The 23,419-nt window shown below is 40.6% G+C and overlaps 1 protein-coding gene across 3 annotated transcripts in view; it reads right to left on the minus strand.

The window, feature by feature from the left end:
- The window catches only part of LOC149264840 (uncharacterized), a 292,062-nt gene that overhangs the window by 97,412 nt on the left and 171,231 nt on the right, over positions 1-23,419 (minus strand). The gene's annotated exons all lie outside the window — the stretch shown is intronic.

The following is a 23,419-nucleotide window of genomic DNA, read 5'->3' on the forward strand; positions in this document are numbered from 1 at the left end:
TCAGCCTGATGTATGGCACGTTAGATATATATATATGCAGTAATGAATGGATAGAGATTCAATGATAATTGATCAGAGATCCTAGTGTTTAATAATGTTCTTACTACAGTGGTATTTGCGTTTATGATTGTATGAAACAACAGTGCCATGATGCCACATCCTGTGATGACAAGTGAAGGACAGTCTTGTGGAAGGTAGAGACAGCCTTCCCTTAGAGGACAATTACAGAGAAATCTGGGCAGATTTTGTGACTGTTAGTTGACTGCACTTTGGACCTGTTGAAGGAGTCTAACTGCTCTGCTAGGCTGTAAGCCACAGCAAGCAACTAAGACTGGTGAGTGTAAATGGTTGCAACCTAAGTCCCCTGACACGGGGATTCGGGATTCGTAGTATCAAATTCAGACACGTTGACCCCCGAAACAGGACACGTAGGATTTGTTATATATTATTTTATTAAAATATATATATATATATATATTAAAAATTAGATATTTCTTACACAAATTTTAATTAATGATACAAATTTATTGATTTCAAACATAGATCTTCATCTATAGCATGCATAGTACATACAAAATTCAAATACATGTAAGTGGTCACATAAATCATGATTCATAATTCATAAATGAAAGACAACTTACAACTACAAGATAGTAAGATAAACACACTGACAACTGTAGTTTTCTCATTAAGTCATCAAATCAAAATGTGTTACATAGGTAGTGCTGGTGCAATGCCAATGGCAAATAGAAATAGAAAACTCTGATGATATTGGGGGAGGAGGGGCATCTCCAATGGAGACATTCTTGCCCTTCCTTTGCCCCCTAACTGTTGCCTTTGATTGAGCCATGAATATTGTAAAAGAAATGAACAAAACATGCACAAATTTGTAAACAAAAAATCATATACAAACTGCTGTAATAGAATAAGAAATGCAAAAAAATGGAGCTGAAATGCACTTACCTGGTGCTTGAATCTCCTTGCCAAACGCTCTACTCCCTTAGCTCCTTGCTCCAAACCCTTCTCTCCTTGCAAACAGCTCAAACAATGCAGACCCAAATGATAAACAGCGTGAATGAAATGAAGAAATGTGGCCTTTTTTAACCCGCGGCAGTGACTTTTTTAGGATTCGCTGGCCAAAATTGGGATTCGTTTAGGATTCGAAGAATCCGAATTTAGGATTCGATTTTTGGGCGAATCGTACCGGACACGCAGGATTCCGGTTCGCCGGGCTATATGGACGAATCCGGTTACTTAGGTTGCAACATATTGGATGCAGCATGATGGGTGCAGCATTAGGTGCAGCTCAGTGATGGGAGCAGCACAATGATGAGAGCAGCTCAGTGATTGGGAGTAGCACAGTGACAGGTGCTGCAGTATGAAGTGTATAGCATGGTCATGAGGTCCAGCATTCTGATGATGGGTGCGGCATGGTGCAGCACGGTGAGGTGCAGCATGATGACGAGATGCAACACAATGATAGGTGAAGGAGTCACCTTGGAGAATCAGTTGAAGCGGCATGTCTTCAACTGATCTCATAAGAGATAATCTATGCTCTTATCTAAATAAGTCAAAGTGTTGACTTCTATTGTAAATGTACTATCTCTCTCTCTCTCTCCCCCCCAGAACTATTGAAGAACATATAAGAAGAATTGATCAAGGGTTTCCCCACATTAGGGTTTGTCCCTGGCTAGCGCCACATCTTGTGTCCTCTTGTCTTGGCTTGTCTTCTGCAACTTATGTTTATGTTCTATCTACAGTTTACTTCAACACTGACGTGATTGCTCATCTGGAAAAGATATTAACTATGAAAATTGGAATAAACTGCTCTAATCATAGAACATACCTAAAATTAACAAGTTGGTTGTCCCATCATCTCCACCTCACAAGATGCTATAGGTCCCTAATTAAAAGGGACCCTGGAAACAAGTTTCTTACTTCGTAGAACTTGGAATCAAAATCCCTAAGCCAAGAGGGACCTTAGGTACACTCCTTCTGTAAGAATGAGTACATTCCTTCATTGGAATAGTTATGTCCTCCCTAATTAAGAGGGAGAGATAAACACATCATTTTTATCTTCACTTGGGAAGACATAATGCAGGATTAGGTAAACATTTAGCATCTGATGCTCTTTGACGATGAGTTAGGGCATCCAATATAAGAGTAGTCGTAGAGGACCGATATTCTTTGAGAAATGGGAATCCAAGATAAGAATAGTAATGGCGGAACACACCCCGAGAACCCGAGTGGGGTATGTTCCGAGAGAGACAATGATCACAGTGTTTATACATCATTGGTCTCACGAGCATTAAGCTCAGATCTTGTGGAAAATAGAGTTGTTAGTCAAGGTCTTGCTATGTGACAATGCTAGTTGATATGATGCTAAACAAATGGGTTACCAATCCGACTCTTCTTATGAGATCTTCAAATTGAGAATGTCCAAGTATCTTGTATGGATTATGAATACCTCCCTAGTTAAGAGGGAGTGTTGGAAAGTGTAACTAGGTTCAGTCTTCATAATGGCATGTGTAATTGTGATTTTATGTAATTGATGTAAAGAAGAAAATAAAATTATTTTTGTACTACTTGAATCATGGGTTTTCATGATCAAGGAATTTGATTTTAGTTAAGTTTCCCATTGTGAACCTTTAGGTTTTGTCATCAAGTCATAAAAGTCAAATTTAGTCAATGTCATGTATGAAGAACCCTTCTTGGGCATGTTACATTTTTGTATGCCATTAAAAGAATAAGAAGGCCCTCCAAGACCAAGCAAAAGCATCTCCTTCAAGTCGGCTACAAGATGGAATAAATGATCTTCACCAAAGGAAATGTCGGCTCACCCTCACTCAAGTTGGCTTATTTGATGAGCAAACCACTATAAATAGGGCAGCTCGGCTTTCATTTGAGGCAGAGATTTTCGGTCAAGCAAGTATGGCATTAGGAGTGCAAGAAACACTTAGAAAGGAGTCTTATAGCCAGTGAAAGGAAGGAAGGAAGAGTGAGATTGTTTGGGACTGTTTTAGGGTTGATTTCCACTCACATGTGCGAAGAAAGAGTGTCACTGTTGCAGAAAAGGGTCTAAGTCTTCCTTGCTATGATATGTTGGATTTTCTAAGTTTAACCCGTTAGAAATTCTTCTTGTACTATCTGATTTATTTCTTCCTACTTGTTCAATTAGTTAACATGTTATTTACCATGTAAATACTGAAAATAAAGAAACACAGTATCAACACATAAAAATCATCAACTGAAAGTAAACAAGCACACAAGTGACACAGTTGTTTTTGGACTAATGTCCTCGGAAAAACCCAATGTGGGAAAACCGGTGCAACTATTCAGAGGGTTTTATTATTATGCAATTTCAGAATACATCATGGGTGCTAGAAATGGCTCACCCAACAGAGAATGTCCTCGGTAGTAGTACCTCTCAGTTGGAGATAGATATTCCGGCTAAATCACTGGATGAATGATCCCACAGCAACAATGCAACTTCTGCTGCTCTGCGTCACTCTGATAGGGACTGCGTCACCCTATCCGGCTATCCAGCTCCCAGTCTGTCCCACGAAATCCTCCAGCGCTGCCTCTAGGCCTTGCGTCAGCCTCTCTAGCCTCTGCATCAGCTTCTGGAGCCTCTATGTCAACCCCTAGATCCTCTACATCTCACACGCTGGCCTCTCTGGCTCTACGCAGCTCCTGGCTGCCTCTGCGTGGCCTCTAGCTGGCTCTGCATTGATCCTCCTGGTACTAACTATGCCTCTCTGCTATGTACTCACTGCCCCTCAGCTGCAACTCATATCACTCATTCGGTTTCCTCAACAAAACCTACCCCAGAAAATCATGATTCTTGATCAACTTGGTGTGTTTTCCAACTGACTCTCAAGCCTCCTCTTATACTTTTCTTGTTGATTCATCAACGGTCGAGATTAAATCTCTAATCAACGACTAAGATTAGAACGGTCGAGATTAAATCTCTAATCAACGACTAAGATTAGATTTGGCTTGATCCATGACTTTTGGACCCTTCAAACAAAGTTTTATATTAATACCCTTTAATATTTTATTTTTCCTAAGTTTAGACTTAGGAACTCCAATAAAAATATTAATTATTTTAATATCTCCTAAACTGGTTAGAATTTGGCCAAACCATTTCTGGGTCTTGGAGATCTCATGTGTTTTAGCCTCTCCACCAATTTTCATGGCTAAAGCACATCCAATGCTACCCCAAATCAACATGATAGAAGTCGAATCAAGAAGTATTTGAGTCAATTCATCAAGCCAAGTTGGAGAAGAAAGCCATTTAGTCCAAGTGAAGAGATTAAGGGGTTGAATCACCATATATCTCTCATATGCGCTACAACTAGGGTTTCCAAGGAGGCTGAAATAGAGTGCAGGTCTGAAGCAAAACGAAGCCGAATTCTGAAGGGTAGTCAAGAAGGAGGAAGGAGTAGAGGTTTGAGTATCGTTGACCAAAGAGAAGAAGGATCTCATCAAGGAATCTTTGTGTCTTGGTCTTGGAGTGGCAAATGGGTCAAGGGTCTTCATCTTGCTATTTGCCAATTGAAGTTTCTATAAGAAGAAGAATTTGTTTGGGTTTTCCTCTCAATTGGGAGAGGTTTTGGCCCTTGTTGATAGACTACATTGTGTGTCTCTTATCTCTTTATGGTTTATGCATTGGTAACTGTTTGATGAAGAACAACACTATAATAGCATAAGTAAAAGAAGATCCTAATCTATGGTGAACAATGTCTGGGAGGTAGTGCCTTCGCCCCGGTAGCCAGGTATACGTTTATTAGGACCGTGATATCTCTTGCAGCTCATATGGGATGGGAGATTCATCAGATGGATGTCAAAACGGCTTTTCTGAAAGGGGTAACAGAAGAAGAGGTATACATTGAACAACCAGAGGGCTTTCAGACACATGAGAAGAAGTCTCATGTAGCAAGTTGAAGAAAGCCTTGTATGGGCTGAAACAGGCACCTAGAGCATGGTATGGTCGAATCAATGGCTACTTGCAGAAGATGGGATTTGTCAAGAGTTATGCAGGTCCAAATCTCTACTATTTGGTTGTAGAGAATGAGCCGCTAATCTTAGTATTGTATGTAGATGATCTCTTTTTGACAGGATCATCTAGGCTCATCGGCGACTGCAAGAAGAATTTAGCCACAAAATTCGATATGAAGGATTTGGGACGAATGCATTATTTCCTAGGGTTGGAAGTTTGGCAGCAAAAGGGAGAAATCTTCTTTGGGCAAGGGAGATATGCTACAGAAATCCTGAAGAGATTTAGGATGGAGGACTATAGACCCATGGCTACTCCAATGATCACCAACTGGAAGAAGATTGATACATCAGAGGACAAGGATGTTGATCCCACCTTATACAGGCAACTCATAGGGTCCCTGATGTATCTTGTCAATACCAAGCCAGACATTTGCTACACTATCAACACCTTCAGTCAGTTCCATTTGACAAGATCATCTAGGCTCATCGGGGATTGCAAGAAGAATTTAGCCACAGAATTCGATATGAAGGATTTGGGACAAATGCATTATTTCCTAGGGTTGGAAGTTTCACAGCAAAAGGGAGAGATCTTCCTTGGGCAAGGGAGATATGCTACAGAAATCCTAAAGAGATTCAAGATGGAGGATTGTAGGCCCATGGCTACTCCAATGATCACCAACTAGAAGAAGATTGATGCATCAGAGGACAAGGATGTTGATCCCACCTTATACCGGCAGCTCATAGGGTCCCTGATGTATCTGGTCAATACCAGGCCAGACATTTGCTATGCTGTCAACACCTTCAGCCAGTTCATTGTGGAACCGAAGGGGGCGCACTAGGCAGCAACCAAACATGTTCTCAGGTATTTACAGGGAACAGTCGATTATGGACTCTTGAACACTAGGAGTAAGGATATCAGATTGAGTGGATTCACTAATGCAGATTGGGCAGGAAGTTCAGTGGATCGGAAAGTACCTCTAGGTACTATTTCAACATTGGATCAAGAATGACCTCCTGGTGCAGTAGGAAATAGAAGTCCGTGGCTCTGAGCTCATCTGAGGCAGAATATATGGCGGCAAGCACAGCTTCGTGTGAGGCCATATGGCTTAGAAAACTAGTTGTGAACCTATTCAAAAGGAATATGGAGGCGACCAAGATCATGTACGATAATCAAAGTTGCATCAATCTCTACTGAGAATTCAGTGTTTCATGACAGGTCGAAGCATATTGATATCCGGTATCACTTTGTGAAGGACTGGGTCCAACGAGGAGCTGTACAGTTGAGCTACACTCCTACAAGAGAAAATGTGTCGGACATCCTCACCAAGGCCCTTGGAAGAACAAAGTTTGAATACTTCAGGGAAAAGATGGGGATGGTAAAGAACTCGTTTCAGTAGCAGAAATGAAAGTGATAACAGCACAGATGTAGAGGGAGTTGCAGTGCAGATGCAGTGTTGGGAAAATGGACCAGTAGCAGCACAGATGCAGAGGGAGTTGTCGTACAGAGGTAGCAGTGGCAGTAGCAAAGCCATGGGCAGCAGTACAGGATGCAGCAATGCAGAGGATGTTGGGCAAGGATGATTAGCATCATCACATGGGCCGCTGTCAGATGATCAGGGTGATACTTAGTGAGGAGTATTACTAGAGCATAGTCCTCGCTAAGAGGGAGTGTTGATTTAGGGTAGCATCGGATGTGCTCTAGCCACAAAAATTGGTGGAGAGGCTAAAGCACATGAGCTCTCCAATACTCAGAAATTGTTTGGGCAGATTCTAAATAGTTTGGGAGATATTAAAATAATTAATATTTTTAATGAAGTCCCTAAGTCTAAACTTAGGGAAAATAAATATTAATGTGAACTAATATAAAACTGTGTTAAAAGGGTCCAAAAGTCATGGATCAAGCCAGAGTTAATCTTAGTCCTTGATTAGGGACTTAATCTCGGTTGTTGATTTGTCAACGAGAAAAGTATAAGAGGAGGCTTGAGGGTCACTTGGAGAATATACTGAGGGAGACCAGTCAATTCAATTTCGGGAGCAGGGTTAGCTGAGAAATTTGAACTAGTGGTTTGGTGAGCAGTTAAGAGGCAACAAGTACGGAATAGAGAGAGGGGATCAACCACTCGAGATCAACGTTGAGGCAGGAGAGGCAAACGCAAAGGCAGCAGGAGACTGCGCAGTCACTAAAGGGCCTCCGTAGGTGATACAGAGAGGCCCAAGGCTGACGCAGTCAAACAAGGGCTGACGCAGAGTGTCTAGGAGCCACGTAGAGGTCAACCAAGCTGACACTAGGACTAGGAGAAGTGCTAGAGAATTTTTCTCTCTGTGGGTAAGCTAGTTTGGCAACTTCTTGTACTGAAGAATTGCTGAATAATAAAATCCTCCCTTGTTGCACTGGTTTTCCCGCATTGGGTTTTTCCGGGGACTATTGTCCAAAATATCTGTGTTAATGTGTTGATTCTTATACATGTGTTTGTTTCTGTATTATGGTGTGATATCTGCAACAGAATTTATTTTAATGTTTATTGAAGGAATTTCATAAACAACTTATTGAAGAATAAGTACGAAAAGTAAATCAGATGTTGCATTGATAGAATTTTCACAAACTTGTATTTATTCATTATTATGCACTTACATGTGTTTTGCAAGCAGAGGTAAGCTTAAGGGTATTTTGTTTTGTTTTGGGATTGGTTTCCCCTAGCAAATTTTACACGCAGGTAGAAGAAGATTCAAGTACAACTTCAACCAAGAATTCAAGAGTAGAAGTATCAAATCAAAGGAAGCATTACAACAGGATATCCTTTGAAGACATGACAGCCATTCGTATATTGTGAAGAAGTGTTAAGGCCAAGAGTCATCATTGTAAAGTTGTAAAAGTGTCATTGGAAGAGTCATTGTTGTAAGAGTCAATCTGCCTAGAGTCTAAAAGGCAATATTGGGAGGTATAGGAGTCTCTGTTGGGATGATGTCATGGTTGGGTTGCAGGTCATAGTGTGATTGGGTGTTCGGTCAAAATCACTGTAAATCATATTGTATCGTGGATCGTTGTGTCTAGTATGGGAATCCACACCCTTGTCTCATTTCAGTCATTATAGGGTGGCAGGGAGGTGCTAGGCTAGTGCATGAAGTCACCTACAGGTTGGAGCCTGTGAACACTTCAAGGTGGTAAGTTGGTCTAGGATGTTGGGGCATCCATTTAATTGACCATTGAAGAAACCAGTTCGTTGGGGCGTCCTTCTAGTGGGAACTAGAGAATAATGTTTTTCTAGAATTCTAGGAAGTTGTTGCTTTCATTTCAGTTCGGGCTGAAGATTAAAGAATTTATTAGAATAGCGTTCGGTGGTTTTTGATCCGGAGGGGGTTTTCCACCTAAAATTCTTGTGTCTATTGTGTTCTTTTATTCACTGTTATTACTGCATAAACATTAATAATAATTGAATATTAACTAATGCTCTGAAAATATTTAAAAGTGCTAATTGCTAAGGAAAACTGATTCACCCCCCGTCTCAGTGTTTCCAACAATTGGTATCAGAGCTTGGTTCCTTCAATAACAGTCTAACAACCGGAAGGAGATCATGGAGTATACTAAGAATAGAGTTCCTTTGTTCAACGGAAATAACTATGCACTTTGCAGTGGAAGAATGCAGGTTCATTTGTTGGCGCAAGGATACAAAGTATGGGAAATCGTATACAAAGGCTTCACACCGACCTAGGATGAACAGGGTAAGAAAAATATGGTATATGATACAAAGGCTAAAGATCTTATTATTAGTGGGCTTATCGAATCTGTTTATCTTAAGGTACTGATTTGCAAAACTGCTAAAGAGGTATGGGGCAAGCTTGAAAATATATATGCAAGTGACTCAAAGGTGAAAGAAGCAAAGCTTTAAGTTTTCAGGGCAAAATTTGAACAACTCAAAATGAGATAAGATGAAGATATTGTTGCATACTTTCAGCGTGTTGATGAAACAACAAATACATTGGAAGATTTGGGAGAACCTGTTGAAACAAAAATTGTTGTTCGAAAGATCCTTAGAACCTTGCCAGCAAGATTTAACCTTAAGGTGTCTGTCTTGGAAGATAGATCAAATCTTACCAATCCCAGCATAGATGAATTGCATGGAATTCTTACGGCACATGAAATGAGGATTGAAGAAGAGGATGGCACATCTCACTTACAAACAACATTTGCCGCATCCAAGAAGAATAGTAAGGACAAGCAAGCTCAGAAAGCAAAAACTTGTAGTTGTAAGGATGAAGAAAAGGAAGAAGAGGAAGAAGAACTCTCAGATAAAGAATTCGCCTACTTCACGTGGAAAATGAGAACATGTATGGGAAAATTCAAAGGTAAACTTCCATTAATATGTTTTGATTGTGGTGAGGTTGGGCATTTTGCAGCCAAATGTCCTCACAAAGATGAGGTTGTTATGAATGGAAAGCAAAGTCCTAGGAAGTTCAACAAGCAAGGCAAGAAGAAATGGTTTAATAAAAGTTTCTTCACCAAAGAAGATAGTTCCTCATCAGAAGAAGACAGTGATAACAAAGAAGAATTGAACGGAAGAGTATTGTTTATGGCTAAGCACAATAAGCAAGAGGCACCTGACGAAGAAGGAGACGAAGAAGAAGAAATGACTGAGGTTGAATTTCAAAACGAAGTGATCAGGGTTATCAAAGAGCTCAAAGTCGAGAAGAAGCATGTCAACACTCTTGAAGATGAATTGAAGATAGAAAGAGAACATGTCCTCAACCTTAAAATCAAGGTTGAAGAATACAAGCGAATTGAAGAATCTCTCAGGAAAGAATTAAAGGAAAACAACAAGGAAAGAGAAGCATTGGAAGCTGAAATAGTTGCTCTACGAAAGGAAGTAAAAAATGGAAAAACTTTTCAAAACTACGCCAACAGTTCAAAGACTTTGGACGAACTCATCAGCAACCAACGATCATACAGTGACAAGACTGGTCTTGGTTACAAAGAAAAATTCGAAAAGAAGTTGAGTCCTTCTATGACAATTAAAGAAGATGGATATGCAAAATCTACCAAGCAAATAGATCTCTCAACTAAATCAATAGATCAAGACTCGCAGGAAGAACCTTGAAAGACAATTCCTCGAAGAAGATTTCCTCCCAGGTACCAACCTATCTTTTATGGTCATTGTTATTCATGTGGAAGGTTTGGACATAGAGCTGTAGAATGTCGCATGTATGTTTGGAATGAATATAATTCCAGGAGATCCTTTAGAAATGGATATTCCATAACTCATCATAATATCAACAAATTTGATCATTTGAGAGATGATGTCAAATGTAACAATTTTCGACATAAGGCTAGGGATTATGAAGTTCCAAACAGGTACAACTATTATTGGCAAAACCCTAGAAGCAAATTTGTAGAATCACAAGATAGACACCAAAAGAAATCTTCTATGAATAACATCGAATGTTACAAATGTCATAACTATGGACACATAGCTCGTAACTACAGGTAGAAGATGGAATCAATCATGAAAGAAAGGCTTGACGACGAGAATAAGAAGGTTTGGAAAGGAAAATAGGTACACGATGAACAAGTACAAGATGAGCAAGAAAAGAAAGAAGGTAATAAGGTCCCAATAGTTATGCTTTCACGATTCGTAATGGATTGTGAGGAATCAACAGCTGCTTCAGTTAATGACTCAAGTCAAGACGGTCTGTTAAATGACACACTATTCTGAACAATTCAGCTTATCGACTTCTAGAAATTTGAAGATGAGGAGTTTATGCAACAGTATATGACACAAGTCTACAATTGACAGACAAGTAGTTTGAACAAGATGGCATTTTCATTACAGGAGAAGAATAGTTGAAGTATTACAGATTCAAGAAAGGAAGCGCTGACAAGCAATCTCTATGTGAAAGTGGATCAAGACAATCTAACGATTATCGAGATATCTCATCAGGATAAAGGAATATTCATATTTCAAATCAAGTACATCAAGGAAATGCTCAAGAAATTCAAGATGGAAGATTGCAAGCCTATCCTTACCCCCATGGCAACAGGTTACAAGAAGATTCGTCAACGGATTGTCGACCAAAGGTTGTATAGATCCATGATTAGTAGTCTCCTATATGTGACAGCCTCCCGACTTGATGTGATGCAGGCAGTTGGACAAGTAGCAAGATTCCAAGCAGCACCAAAAGAATCTCATATTATTGTTGTCAAAAGAATTCTTCAATATCTTAAGGGCACAGCGGAATACAGTCTATGGTATCCCAAGGGAAATGATCTGGTTATCCAAGCTTATACAGATGCGAATTGGTTAGGAAGTGTTGATGATTGTAAGAGTACCAGTGGAGCAGCATTCTATCTAGGTGGTTGTCTTGTTTCATGGTTAAGTAAAAAGCAGTCTTCAATCTCGTTATCCACAGCAGAAGCAGAATATATCGCAACAGCAGCTTGTTGTACACAAGTTCTCTGGATGAAGCAAACTTTGCAAGATCTTCAAGTCAAGTTTGATGAGCCTATTCCCATCTTTTGCGATAACACCAGTGCCATCAGTATCTCCAAGAATCCTGTGATGCATTCCAAAACGAAGCACATTCCAATTAAATATCATTTCGTTAGAGAGCAGGTCGCCAAAAAGAATATCAAGCTTGAATATGTTGGCACAAAGGAACAAATTGCTGACATCTTTACCAAACCATTACCTCATGAAGCATTTGAGTATCTTCGCCAAAAGCTTGGGATTCTCCCAAGTTTTCATTAGACTCTTTCTCTTATCTACTTGAGTAGAAAGGGGGAGTGGAGGTGTGTACAAGTCCGCAGGATGGCTGTTTGTCAAGGGGAGTTACCCTTTGCCATTGATGACAAAGGGGGAGAGAATGCAGTAGGAAGAGGTGTCATGATCACAAGGGGAGTACCTATGTTGCCATCAATGCCAAAGGGGGAGATTGTTGATTAGCGGTTGTCATTGATGTCAACCCAAGCAGCACTAGGGGCTACCCCAATCTTGCAAGGGCATTTTGACTTGACAACTTACTCTATTCTGAGTCAAGGATCTTCTAGATGGATTCTACTCGTCGAGATGTTTTCGTTGATATATGGCACGCCAAGTAATTCTTCACAGTTTGAGAGATATTCATGTTTGAAGTTAGTAACCCCAGTTAGTGGGCTAAAACCCTATGGGGTTGTGGCATGGCATTCATAATTGGTTGTGGTCATTGAATAGTCAATAATTAATAATAATAAAAAAATGCTCCTAAAATCCCTCCAATGTTCACTTGTTCAGGGCCCTCTCAACTCAAGAGATTCATATAAATAATGACCCTCATATCCTCCTCTAGTAAGGATTTTGTGGCTTCAAACAAGTCATAGTGGCATTTTCGCTATAAATTTTTTTCTGCGAACCTTCAGAAACTAAAATTAAAACCCATTTGAGCCGAAATATTGATGAACCTCGTGACCGAATTCAGCTCTTGGTTCGCTATATTTTCGGAGATATGATCTGAGGAAGTTAGGATTTTGTAGACTCTCGAATTCCATGTCAAACAAGTGATGTTGGGAAAATTATCATAACTTTCTCTCTAAGCATTGGATTCAAATTTCGTAACTAGTCACAGAAAGAGAACAGACTATAGTTTGTTGAGTAGCGTTTTCAGGGCCCAAAGTCGCAACAGTGACATGTGGCACTTCGTACAAGTTCGCTTTACTGAACCAGTCTATAATCAAGTCATCATGGGAGATTGGGCATAACTCTTTCTTGAATAATCCAATCTTGATCAAACCTGTGGGGTTGGAAAGAGGACTCAGAGGGCTACCACATGACAAAATTTCAGACCCTGGAGATCCGAAATTACATAGATACAACAGATTCAATATCGAGCTCCTAGAAGGCAAGAAAAAGCATGCATTCAAGGATCACTGCAATAAGGACCACACATCAACAATCAACGGTAAGTCTCCTACAACAAGGTATGTATGATTAGTGTTTACATTTGAAATATGAGTATCATCTCTGACACATGTTTTTGCAGGACAACGTAAGTACATATAGGGTCTCAGTTATATCTCTATGTCTCTATATGTCATAGTTAGTTTTGATATCACATTTCAAATATCTTATTCTTGATACTACACATTTGATGCTACATATTTTTGAATCTACACCAGGTCGGCTAAATCTATATGATGTTGTAAGTTCATGTTACTTGTCTTGTCATAGTTGATAGAATGGTCTTTGTTGTTGTACTTATAACTTGGTCCATCACAAGTCTAGGGTCTGTCATCAGTTTTTATTGTATATATCTTTAGGTCAGTTTTGGATATAGTCTTGCATAGAGTCCAGGCCTATATCAAGAGTGGGAGTCTTTGTCTACTACTGCAACAAGTCAACAACAAAAGTGACAAACACACTTCAGGTACACATTGTAATTTTAATTTGTATTTATTCATTATTATGCACTTACATGTGTTTTGCAGGCAGAGGTAAGTTGAAGGGTATTTTGTTTTGTTTTGGGATTGGTTTTGTCGGGCAAATTTTGCATGCAAGTAAAAGAAGATTCAAGTACAACTTCAAGCAAGAATTCAAGGGTAGAAGTATCAAATCAAAGGAAACATTACAGCAGGACATCCTTTGAAGACATGACAACCATCCTTATATTATGAAGGTAAAGTTGTAACAGAGTCATTTGTAAAAGTGTCATCATTGGAGGAGTCATTATTGTAAAAGAGCAGCATCACTGAGTCTTAGCCTTTGACGTTTGAGGAGGCAACAGACCAGCAAGTCGAGAGGGGTGTGTCATCGTGGAAGAGTATAATTCCATCATGAAGAATGATGTGTGGGAGGTTGTATAGAGACTTGAGGGGAACTTACTGGTGGCTTCCAAGTGGATCTACAAAATCAAGTATGTTGCAGATGGTAGCATTGAGAAGTGTTGAGATTTGTAGCTTAGGAGGTACTCCAAACCCTATGCTAGTGTGTTTTGGAGGAATGGACACAAAAGTATGGTTTGTGGGCTTAAAACCCAAAATTGTGGGCTTTGCACCCGAGCATATGGGTGTTAATCCATAAGGACATTTCTACATGTGATGATCTGAGTTGATAGAGGACTTTGAGAGTAACCAAACGCTACGAAAATCACTCGAATCCGAGTTGTAGAAGTGGAGAAATGAATTTTTGAAGGTTATGAATGGGCTTGTGGCACAAAAGGCCAATGTTGCGAAAATCGCGATCGGGATTAAATCGGCGAGAGTCTAAAATCAGGAAAAATCGTAAAAATCAGATAAAATCGGCAAAAAATCAGCAAAATTATTAAAAAAAAAAACACAAAAATACAAAAAATACAAAAATCGAGATTTTCCCCCAAAAATCGCAATTTTTTGCGAAAAAATCAGGATTAAATCGCGATTTTTTCATTTAATCACCCGATTTAATTGTTTCAGCGAAAAAATCGCGATTTTCGCAACACTGCAAAGGACAAGTCGACCTTGGATTAAGAAGGTGCCCTTTAGGGCTAGACATTGCCACATGAGACTTGTAAAAAAGGGAGTGACTAAGACCTCATTTGAACACATCTAAGGAGCATCAAAGCATCCCAATACATCTCTGAAATAGGTCGAGCTCTAGAGGAGGACCACGCATGGGAAAAGGAGGACTAGTTTAGCTCTGTTTTGTCTCATTGCAGGTCCAAGCTATTGCAGGAGGAGGCTGCATGGTGTGAGAGTGTCTTTGGGTCTGTTTTACAGTGAAATTGTAGGTGAAACACCTTTATTATCCAGGCCGCATGATTTTGGGTTGTTACAGGTGGCGTGGAGAATGTTTGGGAAGCCAAACTAAGGAGCCACAATCTAAACCTTGCCTTGGAGAGGGATAGAACTATTTGGAAGGGTGTCGTGAGGCCTTTGGAGGACTAGAAACCATCCTAATGGGCAGTGTCTAACAGCAGAGATAGAACAGAGGTGGGTCGCCACTGTTAAGCAGGGTTTTGGAGGCAGAATTGGGTGTTGGAGCAACATGTTAGAAGCCCTAACCAGGACCAGAACCTACAACAGTTGAACAGGCCCAAGACAAAGGTATGTATTGGCGAAGTTATAGTTGTTTTGTTGCAAGTGGATGGCGTCCTAAGTATAGGAAAATTCTGGGTTGCTATATGATGTGGTTTTGTCTTAGAATTGTGGGCAGTAGATCCATTATATTATTACAGAGAGGGTCGAAGTTGTAGTGGTTGTTTGGACGAGCCAAAACCACCACAAACTTGTCCTCAAGTGGCAGCGAAGGGAGCTTCTTATAATGAGAAGAAAAGTGCAGTTGTAGAGAAGGTCCAGAGGCAAGGATCTAAGGTTGATGTGGACTGATATTAGCCCTAACCAGATTGCAGACTTTACAATAGAGACACATCAGCTCACGAGGTGGATGTAGTCCTAAAAGAGGACATTTGTATAGGACACTCGTGGTCTGTTGGAGGGAAGCGTGAGAATGGACCAAATGTTGACAGTGGATTTGGCATTTATGGTTTGTTGGAGGGCAGTGTGATAGTGCCGAAGTTGTTGCCTGGTGTGCAGCGCTTTGATGGAAAAAAGTCGCTGCTAGAGTGGCAGTTGTTAAGCTCAAGGATCTGATCAACCAGGAGCAGTTTGTACAACCCTAGATTTGCCGTGTGGAGAAGAACATCTACAACAGAAGATGGGCAGTCCTCCTAGCCCATGTTCAATGTAAGGGATGAGCATCTTGCAGTGATAGGTGGCATCCCTTTGTGTGTTGAAGAATGTAACTAGGTTCGGTCTTCATAATTATACTTGAAGTCAAAATGTAATATATTTGTCAAAACAAAGCAAAAAGAATTTTATTATTAAATTAACTTGTTAAAGCATGGGTTTCATGCTTGGGTCAATTGTCATAGGTCAAGCCTCCATTGTACGCTTTAGGATTATTTACTTGAGTCAAAAAGTCAAACTTTGATTGGTCAAAGACTCCTCCATCAAGTCTCCTTCAAGACGGCTTCAAATAGATCATCATCAAGTCGGCTTCATTTAACAGAACTCAAGTCGGCCTCAACATATGAAGACACAACCCTTCAACAAAGTCATGTCGGCCTATTACACATGGAGACAACTATATATACAAGCCTAAGGCCTTCGCTCAGATCACAAGTTCGGACAAGAATTTCAGAGGATATATTTCGGTGTCACTACAAGAGCTTGAATAGGGTACAGGGATGATCTCAGTGCTACCACGAACGATCAGATCTCGGAGACTATTGCAAATTATAGTGAAATGTTTTCGGTGCTATTACACAGAAGAATAAGCTTGGATCTCTCTAAAATAAGTTCGGATATAAAAGGTGTTCTCTCAGTGCAATCACATAATAAAGGTTCGTTGCCAACATAGTGAGAAGGGTTCGGTGCTATCACAGGGAGAAGGCTTCAGTGTCCTCACAATAAGAAAGTTTCGATGTTATCACGGTGAGAAGGTCTAGGAGGTATTACAGTGATGATATCTCGATGCAAACTTCGTGGCAAGAATTCGGTGCTAAATTGCTAATACAATGACATGGAAGCCCAGTGAAAGGAAGATCAAACAAGGATGACTTGATGGAGGTAGTCTCAACTCTAAGTTGTAAATGTCTTGGTCGTCTTATCTTGAATCTACTGAAGAAAGAATTTTGACTGGGTTTTCCCCTAGAATGTGGTTTTGCCCTGGCAACGTGCCTACATTTTGTGTTCTCTTCTATTTCTTGTTTGGCATTAGTCTTGATGATAAGAAAAGATAATTTGAAAGATCAAATAATAATAATAAAAACATCACAAGATAATGTCATAATAAGAGAAATCATTTAACTACCTCAATTTGGATTTCTCAACGTTGTGCTCTATGTTAGTCTTCATTGGAGTAGCGCAAGAAGACTATAGTGAGTTGAAATCCCTAAGTAGCTGAGGAGCAGTAGTGGGCAGTTGAGAGTTGTTCACAAACGGAGTTGTGAACAACTCGACAGGAGTCTTGATGTGTTGTGCCCTTGATGGACTAAGGCATAACTAGTAAGTAGATTGGATAGTCGAGGTTTAATGGCCAGATGGACTTGGATCATTGATAGAGGCAGTGTTGCAGATCGGGAGCTGAAGGACCAGGCAAGTATAGGGTACGACCGAGAGGAGTTGTGATTGCATGCTACATCAGCCAGATGGTCAGAGTATCTTGTTGAGGGTAGATTGGTTGTCGATGGATTGACACCAAGCCCTAGTTTTGTATCTTGTATCAGTGGATGTATGAGGGCCATTATTCCTAGTATGGGAGCCCTAGACACTTGTATTTTTCAATGGGATTAATATAATGAAGATTGGGTTATTGTACAAATTTGTGTAAAAAGTTGTGTATATTTTGTGCACTAGTAGATTTACTGTTCTTTATATTCTGTTGTGCAAACTAGCTTCATTGTGATTCTTGGTTTGGCAACGTTAGTGATTTAAGATTCTACCCTAGACGCCAGGCCCGTGGAAAAACAACATGGTATCAGAGCTACTTTGAAGGGCCAGTGAATCAGAGTGTGCACATCGAAGCAGCTTAGAGGGAGTTGAATCTAGATCATGGAGCAGAGGGTTCAGTTGAACACATGATGATGTGGTCTATTGATTTGTGGTAGCATCGGATGTGCTCTAGCCATGAAATTTGGTGGATAGGTTGGGGCACATGAGATCTTCAATACCCAGAAAGGGTTTGGGCAGATTCTAAACAGGTTGAGAGATATTAAAATAATTAATATTTTTAATGGAGTCCCTAAGTCTAAACTTAGGGAAATTAAAATATTAATGTGGATTAATATAAAACTGTGTTAGAATGGTCCAAAAGACATGGATCAAGCCAGATCTAATCTTCGCTGTTGATTAGGGGCTTAATCTCGGGCATTGATATGTCAACAAGAAAAGTATAAGAGGAGGCTTGAGGGTCACTTGGAGAGTACACTAGATGATCAGTCATTCTATTCTCTAGAGCGGGGTTTGCTAAGAGAGATAGAATCAGTGATCAGAGCAGCAGCTGAGGAGCATTGAGTACAAAGAGTCAGGGAGGTAGAGATAGTGTCGGGAGATCAACGCAAGAGCCAGAGGGAATGACGCAGTAGCAGCCAGGGCTCACGCAGAGGTAGCCAAGAGCTACAAAGTGCTTCAGAGAGGCCAGCGTTGCTGACGCAGAGGGCCAGAAGGTTGACAAAAGGCCTCCTAAGGCTGACGCAAGCCCATTCAGGGTGACGCAGGGCCAGCGTTGGGCAGAGAGAGGCTGACGAAGTCCAGAAAGGCAGACGCTGGGGATTTTGGGATAGATTGGAGCTAAGGAGTTGCCAAAAGGTTTATCCGGGGTTTCAGCCGAGACATTTGTCTCAGACTGAGAGGTACTACTACTAAGGAAATTCTTTGTTGGGTAAGCCAGATTTGGCACCCAAATTGTACTCTGAAATCGCTTAATAAGAAAACCCTCAGATAGTTGCACTGAGTTTCCTTCATTAGGTTTTTCCGGGGACATTGGTTCAAAAATAACGATGTCATTTGGTGTGATTGTTTATGTTTCCTTCAGTTGATGATCTGTAATATGTTGAGCATGCAGTAGTGTCTATTTTCAGTGTTTACATTGTAAATAACTTGTTAAGTAACGGAACAAATAGGTAGGAATAAATCACTAAAGTGCATGGAGGGTTTCTAACTAGTAGACTTAGCAACTTTAACATGGTCTTGAGTCTTGACTAGCTTGGTAGCGAGATTGGTTGGGAGTTCTGGCAGATTGGTGGTGAGCCTGGTGAACAACAATTTGTTGTAGGGTAGATTGTTGATCATGGACTTCTTATGATTTGCCATGGATCGTTGAGATAGCTCGAGGATTGTTTTGGCATGGTCGAGATTGGTTTGATCAAGATTGCTTCATGTGATGGACCAAATGTTGGCAAGCTAGAGTCTTCATCGGATCGTGATGTTGCATATCTGTTAAAATTGGCAAATAGGACCAAACTTCATGTGGGTCATCTTATTCATGGCTGATAATATGTTCATTAGATTCCTCTCGTCAAGAGGTGTAGGATTGATCTAAAGATCATCCGATTCCGATAAGTATTCATGGAGATATGAATTTATTTTCATTATGGAATTATTATCAAGCCAACCTACGACTCATGTAGGTTCAGAAGCCCAACAGTCGCATCTATTCAAACATCAACAGTTGTGTATAAATACACGAGGACTTTTCCTCATTTGCACTCACTCATCTCATCACATCTCTCTCACTCTACTGCGCAGAAAAGAGTCTCTTCTTTACTGCGCAGAAAAGGGTCTCTCTTTCACACATGTGAAGCCGGAAGCTACTGAAACTGAAGCTGCAACTGCAGATCCAAACTTTGACCAACGTTGACCATCAAACCCCCTCTTCTGATCTACGTTGCAGGTTCATCTGAACCTCCTCTGAAGGATGCAACTTTTGGTGGTGGAATCAAGTCGATCCGACGGACGGTTTACGAGATATCGACTGCCCTAGTTTGAAGAAAGCTACTGAAACTAAAGCTGCAACTGCAGAAGTGAAGTTTGACCTGCATGGACCAGAAGATCTCCTCATCTGAACTGTCTTATAGGTTCATCTGAACCACCTCTGAAGGCTGCAACTTTTGGTGGTGGAATCAAGTCGATCTGACGGACGGTTTAAGAGATATCCACTGCCCTAGTTTGAAGGAAGCCACTGAAACTGAAGCTGCAACTGCATAAGTGAAGTTTGCCCTGCGTGGACCATAAGATCTCCTCATCTAAACTATGTTGTAAGTTCATCTGAACCTCCTCTGAAGGCTACAACTTTTGGTGGTGGAATCAAGCTGATCCGACAGTCAGTTTGTGAGATATCAACTACCCTAGTTTTGATGATGAAGCCGCTAATGCTGATGCTGCTGATCTAGGGTTTGCTATTGTTAATATAAATCAGATTTATTGTACTATTTCTCTCTGCTGAATTATTGAAGATAAAAAAAGATTTGATCAAAGGGTTTCCCCACACATTATGGGGTTTGTCCCTGGCTAGCCGCCACATCTTGTGTCTCTTGTTTTGGCTTGTTTTCTGTCAATCATTTAATGTTCTATTTGCACTTTACTTTATGTACATGTGATTGCTAATTTGTGGAATATAATAAGAAAAAGAAGTAAAATGTTATAAGCATAGAACATACCATAAATTAACATGGGATCGGAGCTGAGGTGAAGACAAAGCCCGAGCAAGAGCAAGAGAAATCACCAAAGAGAAAATTGGCAAGGCTATCCTAAAAGAACTATGGGGTCCTCAACACTCTTTCTTGCCGAAGACAAGCTCCGTGAGAAAGCTGACTATCACGGATGGAAGATGTCTATCGATCTAACCCTAGAAGATCAAGGAGTGCTGGGCCATGTAAGAGGCAATATTGTTGAGTCTCCATCAAATGCATCTGCTGCTGCCTGGAACAAATGGAAAAATTGAGAAGTCAAAACAAAGAAGATCATTCGGGACTCTATCGACAAGCACTTGGTGGCCTACATCTCTAAACTGGACACCTCCAAGGAAATCTACGATAGACTAGTGAGTTTATTTAAAGTCAATGATGCAAATCAAGTTTTGTTTCTTACAAATAAGCTGAGGGAAATCAAGAAGGGTAAAGATGAGAGTATGCAAGCATACTTCTTAAGAATCACCGAGATCAAGAACAATTTCCTATCTATTGGGGAAACTATTACTGACAGGGAAATGGCACTCACAACTCTTGGAGGATTACCATCTGAATGGTAGGTGTTCAGGACTACTCTTTTGAATAATAATATAATTCCTGGTTTTGAGGAATTAATGGCTAGATGCATTCAAGAAGAAACAAGGGTAGAAGAGCAAGAAATGCCCATGCCTAAAGGTCCTCCTGCTGCCTTTTCTTCTCATGCTAAGAAAAGAAATAATTCTGGGAATAAATCAAAAGGAAAGGCTAGACCTAAGGGTGGAAGAAAAGGACGATGTTACATCTGCGATAAAGCAGGTCACTATGCAAGGGAGTGCCCTGATACAAAGGACTCACACCGGGACGATGATCAAAATCCCTCTGATGGCAATCAAAGGAATGACAAATTCAATAGCAAAGGTAAGAGGAGAGCTGGGAATCAAGGAAGAGGACAACCATTCAAGAAGGCTAGAAATTCCAGAATGTATTAAATGCATCTGACCTCAAAAAGACCCTGGTGTCCATCTCGGCAATGGAAGACAAAGGCTACAAGGTAACCTTCAGCGATGGCAAGGTACGTATATGGAAAAATAATGTTAAAGATCCCTTTACTCTTGGGTTTCGTGTTGATTCATTATATCAGGTCGATGGAAGTCCGCTAGGTGTCATGTCTTATGACACATCTCTTCAGTCCGAACTTTGGCATCGAAGGTTTGCCCCCCTTCATTACAAAGCTCAACTTGGTGTAAGACAAATGGTGACAGGGATGCCCGAATTCCGAGTAGAGAAAGAAGGTGCATGTCCAGGATGTGCCGAAGGAAAGCTCAAAAGGGGACCATTTCCCTCAAGCCAAAGCAAGACCTCCAATATATTATAGTTGGTTCACTCAGACATATCTAAGGCTGGCATTAAGAGGGAGACTACTACACTACATACTCCTGAGCAGAATGATGTGGCGGAAAGGAAGAACCGTACGATTATGGAAGTTGTCTCTATGGGTAGATGATGTAACAATGCCTGATGTGGAGGAACCCATGGATCCTATTTATCCACCTGAGCCTTCCTCTTCTAGGAAGAGGCCTTCATGGCTTAGAGGGATGCTTGATGATGTTGAAGGACATGCTACACCCCGAGGAACCTTCCGTGAAAGTAAGAAACCTAACAAGTATCAGGGATACCTGACCATCATGAGCACGATCATACAAAATGAGCCTTCATCATTCTCAGATGCCGTCAAGCATCAAGTATGGAAGGATGCTATGACCAAAGAATATGAGTCTATTATGGAGAATGATGTCTGGACCCCAGGACAAGACAATTGTTACTTCAAAATGGCTTTACAAGATAAAGTTGTAGCAGATGGAAGTACGGAATAGTATAAGGCTCGTTTTGTTGCTCATGGTTTCTCCCAGAAGGAAGGTATAGACTATGATGTGATATCTGCACCTGTTGCCAGATATATGACCATCCGCTTGATCTTAGCCCTTGTGGCTTCACAAGGATGGAACCTACATCAAATGGATGTCAAGACCGCGTTCTTGCACGGTTCGATCAAAGAAGAGGTCTATGTAGAGCAATCCGAAGGATTTGAGATTTATGACTGAAAATCTCATGTATGCAGGCTGAAGAAGGCTCTCTATGGGTTGAAGCAAGCACCCTGAGCTTGGTATGAGAGGATCGATAGCTACTTAATGAAGCTGGGACTCACTAGGAGTGAAGCTGATCCTAACCTTTACCTTAAGGTTGAAGATGACAAGCCTCTCATACTGGTGTTTTATGTGGATGACCTCTTTCTAACATGTGTATACCCTCTCATTCACAAATGTAAGAGGGAGTTGGCTTCTGAATTTGAAATGAAGAACCAAGGACTTGAATTGTGGCAGAAGCCAAGGGAAATTTTCCTATCTCAACAAAAATATGTGGTGAAGATTCTAAAAAGATTTGGTATGATGGACTGCAAGCCTATGACTACCTCGAGGATCTTAACTTTCAGAAATTATATGGTAGTGACGTCGGACCAGATTTGGGAAGTGCCGCTGAGTTTCAAAAACTCATTCGCATTGATGTTCTTGGTGAACCTTCGTCCGAACATATGTTTTGCAGTTAGCATTGTGAGCTCATATTTGGTTGAGCCTCACCAGATAGGTGCCAAGAATCTTCTTAGATGTCTTCAGGACACAATCTCTCATGGATTGAGATACATTGCCGGAAATATGAAACTGCATGATTATTCGAATGCTGATTGTTAGGATATTCCGACACATAGGAAATAGTTAAGTACAACTTGGTCTAGTATAGAGTTAGGTAAAGTGTGTTTCTTTACCATTGTACATTTTGTAACTTACAATCCGACGGTCACGATATGTAGTGATCCGACGATTCATTCTCTCCTCGGTATTACCGACACTTGATCCGTGGCTTGACACCCGATTGGTCCATGAATTCTATTTAAAGCGCATGGAGGGTCATTTGTAGGGTAATCCGTGCATGAGAGAAGCTTATGTAAATTTTCATTCTTTGATTAATAAATTGCCTGAAGTGGCCGCGTTGGCTCAGGCCGTGGACTGTTTCCCTTTTTGAGGGTTTTAACCACGTCAAAAATACTGGTGTATTGATCTGTGATCTGGTTGTGAGCGGTGTCCTTTTGGTGTTCTTTCTGAGAAACTTACCCTGTAAATTCCTACATGGTATCAGAGCTATTTGAGGACCGCGTCCGTTGGTGATCCAAATCTGAAGCCGGTAGAACTGCATC

The sequence above is a fragment of the Pinus tabuliformis genome, chromosome 6 (genome assembly GCF_031772625.1).
Source record: "Pinus tabuliformis cultivar Carrire ecotype Pingquan chromosome 6, CPIR1, whole genome shotgun sequence".
NCBI classification, from domain to species: domain Eukaryota; kingdom Viridiplantae; phylum Streptophyta; class Pinopsida; order Pinales; family Pinaceae; genus Pinus; species Pinus tabuliformis.